Here is an 8,801-nt window from a genome sequence, read left to right as displayed (position 1 = left end):
CTATGCCAATGAAATATTCAACCGGACCATCTATGACCATTACTCATTGATCAGATATTTTCTAATATATGTGTCATATTTATGTTTTTCTTGGGATTACAATGCGAATGGTTGAATCGTAAATCGACAGCTAAGTCTATTGGAATGAAAACTTCTTGTTTAAACGTAATTTAGTAGCTATTATGAGAACACATATTTTAGCTTAACGAAATTCTCAGTATTCTCAACAAAATGGATAGTCTTATAGTTCTTGTCTTATGAACTCTTTATCAAAGCAGATCCGATCTACGCACATAAACCTAATTTGTTACCATAAGCTTTGAAATAATGGTGTCTATTTTACGCTTATATCGTACACTATTCCCATTTGTTCTTTTAATCCGCGATTATGACCTTCGATCCCCTACAAGAGGTCATTGACAGTTACATCGGCATGCCATAGGTACTGAACGCTTTTTTTTCTGCCAATCTTTGCTTTAGCAGACTTGGCTAAATGTTCAGTTAAGTAATGGTAATAGCCACATTGGTTTTAAATAATATTTTCTTAATTCTTAAAGTAGTTAAGTTGATGTCCAATGCCAACGTAACATAAATATTAGTCCAAACGCAGTGGTTTTTTTTGCTAAAACCGTTTCAAAATTGTTGCATCAGTGTTCTCTGTGAATAGCGGATCATGTTGCTAATATCAAACAGTAACACTATATCCCATGCACTTTCTGGGGTCAGTACTGCCAGTAGTGACGGACGTGATCTATCAGTGACATCCGTAGATCCATTACTCCATATCACTTGCTCTTGCATTCGCTGATAAGATCTGCCATTTACTTCTCAAGCTTCAAGTCTGCTAACCTAATCTACCAAAGTTAAACTACTATCAGGATAGTTTAGTAGATTAATTAATGAATTAAAGTGGAATGTTTAATTTACTTTATGAAGCATGACTTGGTAAAGGGCTAGTCGTTCATGACAAGGCTCTAGTTTAATATTTTTAATGGGACGGACTGCAGAAAGCACGAGTCATTCCAGTGACTTAGGGCTTCATTGTTGAAATTGAATCGAGATTAACCCTATTATGAGACCACCCGCATGTGTCTGAATACTGATTGTAACATTGATCTTTCTTACTTTGCTTTAAAACGCCCATCAACTCACAATTTACCTTCATAATTACCCTCGAGCTGTATTTCGTTCCAGTCAAATATTGGATGAGCTTCAAGCAAATGATGCATGCCGTTTGCTCTTTATGGGTGGTCTCGTCATTTCCCATTCACATTCTAAGATAAAGCTAGCTTTATATAGCCTCAAGTAACTAGACATTTTATTTCTAACACTCGCAGAGATTCCTCGAAAAGGAAAGTTGTCGGACCACTTGTGGCAGACATGCTAAAATTCGTCTCTAAGAAACAAGTCTTACATGCCACTGTCTTTAACCAAATTCAATACTTACACAGGATTTTCTATACATACAATTTTAAATCTTAATGCATTGAAATAAAGAGGTTGTCATGAGTTTTTGCTCCTTCATTAGTATTCGTATTTCGAGGGAGTGTATTCCCACGCGAAAAGTGCTCATTGGTGGCGAGTTGTGTGAGATAAATATTTGTATAGTACACTTAGCACTCGAAACCCTGACCTTGGCAAAGAAGACATATGTAAACTTTACACAAATAATATTTTTTTATAAACGCAAGTGTTTATAAACACGAATTTAACTCAAGTATTCTTGCGTCCTCTGAGATCATCGAAAATTTTGTAGTTTTTATGAATAAAACACTGTTGGGTGGAGTTCAAGCGAAGCTGTGTCATCGTTTTTCCAACAATATTTTTTCCAAGTGTGATTCATCCTGTACCTACAGTGTTACTGTACGTAGTAGCCCTTTTCCAGTGTGATTCAATATGTTAAGAATTTAATTAATTTCAACGTAGAGTCCCAGACGACGGCGTCAGGCACATGGCGGGCGCCTGGGTGCTGTGTCCCGACCAAAATAGATGGCGGTTATTTATACGTGCCGCGTATCCGCCTGGCGCACGCGCAGCGCCGTATCCGCACGTTAGACACACAGCGTGAATATTCCACCACGGAGAGTACACTAGCCACAACCTCCATCAATAACGTACCTTTCAAAAATAGGTAAACGACGCGACGCCTATAAATCAAGAAGCTTTCAACAGAACCGGTAATCGATCATCAATCATGAAGCAAAATGGCGATAAAAAGGGGTGGGACGTTGTGGTTATGAAAGGATGCCGATTCACGACTTAATGCAGCTAGATGTGGGGAATAAGTATAGTCTTGCAGTAATAGTTGATCGCATCAAGTCTCCTCGTAGGAGCCTTTTAAGGCGGCTGTTCCACCGCTAATGTAAAATGTTGTATTTCAAGGTGATATGTTTATGTTACCAACTGTTATGGCAAACCGTACACAAACAGGTCGCACCCAACCAGTGATGTAACTACGGTGATGTTATCTCTTGTTGCTATTTATAAAGCGCTCGAAAAATTCATTCCGACTGCTTTAATTTGTGACGTGTAGATGAATGGCATTGATGTTAGTTAACAAATTGGTAGAGTATGTAGTTGGAATTCGGCTACTGTACGCCATTTAAGAAACTATTGCCTATCGTTATCAGAATCGTAGTTGTCAATTTTTAGTAACGATTCAATTACCGAGGAGTGGAGATTAGATATCAGAAAATTAAGCATTTCAACGTAAAACTGAATTAAACAATACTTCTTAACCCACAAACGATAGCAACGGAATTGATTACACAAAAAGCAAGACCGGTTAATGACATTGTGTAATTGTTGAAACGCCAGACAAACTAGTTGGGACGACCTTCGTTAATTGAATAGATGAAGAAGATTACAATCGCAGCTAAATTAAATAAATTACACACACAAACTCACACACACAACACTGTAGGAGTGTACGAGTGCCAATACACGAAGAGATAGATGATCGAATCAGTGTACCTATTAATTTTCTTGTGAATGTTTAGTCATGTCTACATGATTCGTGTCTACAAATAAAACGTGATGTGGGTCATGGCTTCCCGCAAACCTTGTTTGATTTCGTACCCTACATAAGAATTGGCCTTAAGTCATCTTTTTCCTTGCTTATGATATCATTGGATTCATCTGTAGCTTAACAGATTTCATTTAAGTGACAAATATTTTACTTAGCGGTTATTGATATGCCAAGTTTCGTGCTTAATGCAAAACATCTGCCCTTTGGTCTCATAATTTCGCAACGTTGGCTGTAAAGTCATTTGGTTTAATATTTGCTTTGGCATGTACTCTAAGAACAGTCATAAAGACTAATAACTCTAACCGAGATAAGGTTAAGTGGCACAATAGTCGTAAATTGGTATAGTCTGCCTTAAGAGATGAACTAGAGGAATTTCATATCTTTCTATTCGAAGCTTATATCCATAACAATCGATTTATGATACATTCGTTGTCTTCACAAATGATTGGATCAACTGAAGATTTGCTTTCAATGAAATTGTACACGGTAATATTACCCGTTAACGTTTGATTATCGGGATGTGCCATAGGGGTTCGGCTCTTAGCGTGTTCGTGACTTCGGGTCGTAAAGTTTAGATCCCGTGGTAAATGCACAATTACTATGTTGCATGCCACATCAATCTTCCCACAGCGGTTGTAGAGAGCTGGGAGTTCGACATTTCATAAATGACTGTATTTTATTTTACAAGTTCTTGGACTGGAAAGCTGATTAATGTAACAGCAAACTGAAAATTATATTCCCCATTAGGTATAACCGAAGGCTCGGAACCATTTTATGTGCTTATATGGCCTAAGATGGAGAGAGTGAACATCGATGGCAATTATGTTATCCACGTCTTAATTGCCGTTATTTATTTAATTGCTGTGATATGTAGCCTCCACTATAACATTTTCTCCGCAGTATGTCAGTAATTCATTAAAAGCTCTGCACGTATTTGTAAATCGCAGTCTCGATATATCGGTCAATAGTCTTAAATTGGCGGCCATTGACAGTCAAAGAGAACATTCAATAGTAAAGTTAAAAGTCACATTTGATTTGGTGGGCGCCTGCATTGCACGCATAATTAATTTGCGCAAGCGCAGGGAATCACAATAGCAGATGTTTGAACAGCTGGTGGCCATATTGGATTTTATATACGTAAGTAACGTCAGTGTACGTTGAAAGTGCATGTTTAGTCATATGACATGCTTGACACATGTTAATGCACACTGCAAATAAAACAGTGAGCAGGAAACATAACATGAGAAAATGCAATAGCCGTAATTAGGACTTGACGAAATATTCGTACTTATATTGGGATATGTTACTGAGTGTCTCGGAAGTTTGTGATGAATGTATAGGACTCCGAACAAGTGTCCAGTCAGGGGTTAACGACTTGATTGGCCAAGATGGCGATTCGCGAACGTGCTAAGTGGATGATGACGGCTCGCTAAAACCATTTTAGTAACAGGTCCAATAAATTATTTCTTGACTGCTTCTTAGAATTATAACAAAGAAGAACTGCTACTTATTGAATAATTGATACGCAAATTAGATTCAAGTCTGTTCTCATGTCTCCTGGATGAAACAAACGGCTTGTTTGAGAAAACTGTGCCAGAGCAGGGCGTAGATAAGATACGATTAATCAACAAGTTCTTTGATGTGCTACTTTCTGGTTACATTATCCTGAGCATTTTATAAAGCATTACATGTCCTTCGCTCTCTTGTAACGATCATAATGAGTGAATGAATGGAACAGACTTGATTTTGTAGAATGAGATCTTTGCAAAAAATGTACAGCACGCAAATAAGGAGTTAACTGTTTGAGTTCAATGAACCCTTTCTGTGTAACAAAATGTTATTGATGGTCGAATGTGGAAAGCTTTTAAGCCAATTTAGATCGTTCATATGATCGATACTGTAATTATTTAGCCAGCGTTCGCTAATAGTGAAGCCGGAATCTAGAGGCGAAGTAATTGTTCCAGTAATGTTAATTGCTGTTCTCTTCAGTCGGTTGTTAGGTATCTAATTCGTGCCACGGTCTGACCAAACACGTTAATGGGAAGATTTATTGGCTGAAACACGGTTACCGGTAGCCAGCACTGAGAACTGCGGTTAATGATAGGGTATCTCACACTGACAGATTGTTCCTAGTACCAACTTAGGTTTTGCTATCAGTTTTTCTCTTTAATTTATAAGCTGCGTCGTACCAAAGTTACCTAACTGGTCTTAACTATTTATAACGTCAGATAAGTGGTCCATTTAACCTGTTAAAATTCATAGCGGTTGAATTTTATCTTTAAGTTTTACATGTTGGTTTCGCTAAGGTAATTGTTGGGTAATTTGTCTCCTGTTTGCCAAACTATTATGGAGATGTGACAACACTTGATGGTGGTCATACAACCACCAGTTAGCTAATAGGGTTTATGCAACTGCATTACAATACCGTTTCACAAGCAACTAATGCGTAATGACAGCTATTCATCTGAAGGACCACTTTCACTGGGCGCCCACTAGTTTTTCTGGAGTGGGCGATAGAGAAAGCAATATGCTAATCGAGCTCATCTGGATGACACTTGAATAGAATGCCTTAGATATGTTAATGGTGGCAATAAACCGTTTAATACAACTTTTAACACTTGTTCTTTCTATTTCCAGGTAAAGGTGAGCATTCAGAACCAGAAACTAGTTTCTTATCGTAAGTAAGACTGGAGGTAAGCAACGACAAATTTGGTGGAACATTAATGTCTGCAGTTCAATGTGATAATACAGCCGACTGATTTCCATGCTCTAATTGGTCGGGACACAATACCAAATTAATTCGAGCAGCGAACGGAGCTGATTAAAATGACATAAAAGTTACTACTGCTTATTTTATCGTGGGTATTGAGATTTATGAGCTTTACGCTTTACTGGCAAGTAATGAATGAGAATGAAAGCAAAACTAAATGTTATTGTGGTCACAAGGTCGGGTAAAGAAATACTTTTCATTTCGCTATTTTTAATTTGAATATTAAGACGGCCTCCGAAGAGATATGAAAAGAAGAAATCTGATGAGAAAGAATTAAACATAAGCCATACACCAGTCAACTAATTAAGGGACAAAAGCAGGAAATACTCCAGCCTTTGTGTGCATTTAGAACAATAAGTTCAACCCTTATTAAGTGAAAGTTAACTAGATTATAATGAGCTTATGAGTGTATAGAATGTTTCTTGCCTTTTCGGAGAAAATAACACGATGTTGTGTTACAAAACACCAACCTTTCCATAATAAGACAATTTTCTTATACCATGCGTGAAATATCGCATCCGATACGCTGAACCGAACCGATGTATAATGTTCCCTATCTTATTAAGTAATCATCGCCAACAACTTTCTGATCGCGTTCTTCATCATCAATATTATGTTTCCTTACAATACAATCTTTATTACTCTCTTGAACCACTTTGATCCGAAAGAAAGCCTTACCATTGATAGCAACGGCCCACGCAAATAAATTGCGTTAAATAAATTCATCCTACGCTGCATAGTTTGTATTAGTGGCACTTCTAAATCATTTATTATTATAGCAGGTCGTAATAGGTATGATGCTGAATATGGGCCTATCGTCCACCGTTACTGTTACTGCTATCGTTGCTCTTATAAATATGTCATACTTGGACCACTTAAATAAAACCTGATGTCGAGTTCGGTGACCTATACTCTAAATATTGTCTTTCCATCTTTCGATTGTAAAGCAAATACTAAGTCCTCTATTTTTGCTTCTTGCTTTTCTTGGTCTTGCAAACTAAGTCCGTTAATCGCGTCGTTACTTGCAAAACTTGAGATGAAATCTTGATTTCTTTTACTAACTTAACAATAACAGTTAGCACCGGTTCAGTTTCAACAAAAACTGGTATGGACTACTTCAACTAGCGGTGACTTGTCAATGAAATCGATTTTATCAATGAGCCTCCTATCTGGCGCATGGCCCTTTGATTTTTAATTCCATGTGGGCGTCGAATTAATTCCGCCTGTTTGCATTTCTTAAATTCACTGTCATTACAACATCATCAATCTAATTGTTGCTTTTTTCTGTAATGTTATTTTAAATGCCATGTTGGATCCTCATTAGCATTTTTATATCCTTATGTCATGTCATTCTTGTATTATGCTGCAGTGTTAACGACGAGTGTGGCACGAATTCGGCTTGCATGTAAAATGTTTGTCGTCACGCAATGCTTTGAAGATAGTTTAGAAGTTATTACAGATGTTTCCTGCACGAGAGGACTGGATTTGTAATGCGGTTGTCGTTTCGCTAACGGTACGTCCCCACGTGCACCATTGTTCCCCGGCCTGTCATGATTCCGTAATTTACTGTCGCGTTTTACGCTTTCTTTCCGTCTCTGTCATCAAACAATCTTGTTGTTTACGCGTAACTTGTTTGTTGACATTTTTTGTTTACGTTTTTATGTTAGCACTCCTGACTTTTTGTTTCATTTTCTTCTAACAGTCATTTACTACATTATTTTGAAATTTTGCGTGTGCGGCTAATTGAAGTTTGCGTAGGACGAAATTGTCCACGTTAAGTCACTTGGAAAACAGGTCAATTTAACCCATTAAACTGAATCGATTACGATCTGTGTGTAGATGCATGTATACAATGGTATAGTGCAGACCGGTAACTGCTGCAACCTTCGCTGGGAACGTTAAGTGCGACACCGGACATTCGCTCTTGAAGCCTGAGCCATAAAATCCCTAATTTATTACCTCCATTTCAGGTAAGTAGTACGATTGTACGTTCGAATCAACAAATATGAATCCAACCACCTTGAGATAAGATCTTTTCTCACATGTCCGCGTATGAGATCAACTTATCGATAAATAAAATTTATTTATGCTGTGATTACTGTTCAATTGTATTGTGGTTTATTGATGTCGGTTTTCGATTTGTCATTTATTTCTTTTTACATATCTCGATTGTAAGTACAGGCAGCGTAGGCTTGCCTACTTCTCTGTTTTTGTGGCAGCTGTTGACATTGCCTTTCAAAGTATTTCGATGTGGTTTTTTAAACAGCTCTTCAAGGTCTTACATTTATTCGACGTTTTTATAGAAACGATACTGATTTAATCCTACATAATGAATGCTTAAGACTTCCGTCTACTATGTTCACACTTACATTATGCTCATAAGCTAAATCTTTATACAACTGCACATAGTAACAACAACCATTGGAATCTAAATAGAATCGACCGTTAGACTGGCAAATAAGTCTTGTGACAATTTCCTCATACGTTTACATAGATTAGAGAACGAGGAAATCAACATATAACCTTAAAAGGCCAACGAGTTTTAAATCATTACTTCATTAGTGTTGGAAACTGTACGATTGTTCAGAGTTGCATTCAAAGCTGACTAAGTTCGATCAGGCTTATCTGAAGCCTCTGAAGGCAACAATGACTAATACAACTGATTACATGAACACATTTCGAAGTGTGCATCTATTTACTGCGATGATTGACGCAAACATAAGAGCTTCTAAGAGCTCATTACGTGAATTGTAATAACAACTAACGTCAATATAATGCTCTGAGATTACAACATTAAATATCATTTCACCCTCAATTAGTGTCATAACTGCAGACAGGTTTCCACCTAATAAGAACCTTCCTCTTTGATGTTGCAAGATATTTCATTACTGCAGTGGAAATAGAACGCATTAGCCATGCTTCTCATGGTAAACACCCACAAGCATGTACGTTTCATCAATCAATCAGAAACTAGCAATCAACAGCCGTATCAGTTGTGATCGC

Source organism: Spodoptera frugiperda, chromosome 8 (assembly GCF_023101765.2).
Source record: "Spodoptera frugiperda isolate SF20-4 chromosome 8, AGI-APGP_CSIRO_Sfru_2.0, whole genome shotgun sequence".
Taxonomy (NCBI): domain Eukaryota; kingdom Metazoa; phylum Arthropoda; class Insecta; order Lepidoptera; family Noctuidae; genus Spodoptera; species Spodoptera frugiperda.
Note: the sequence above shows the minus strand (reverse complement) of the source record.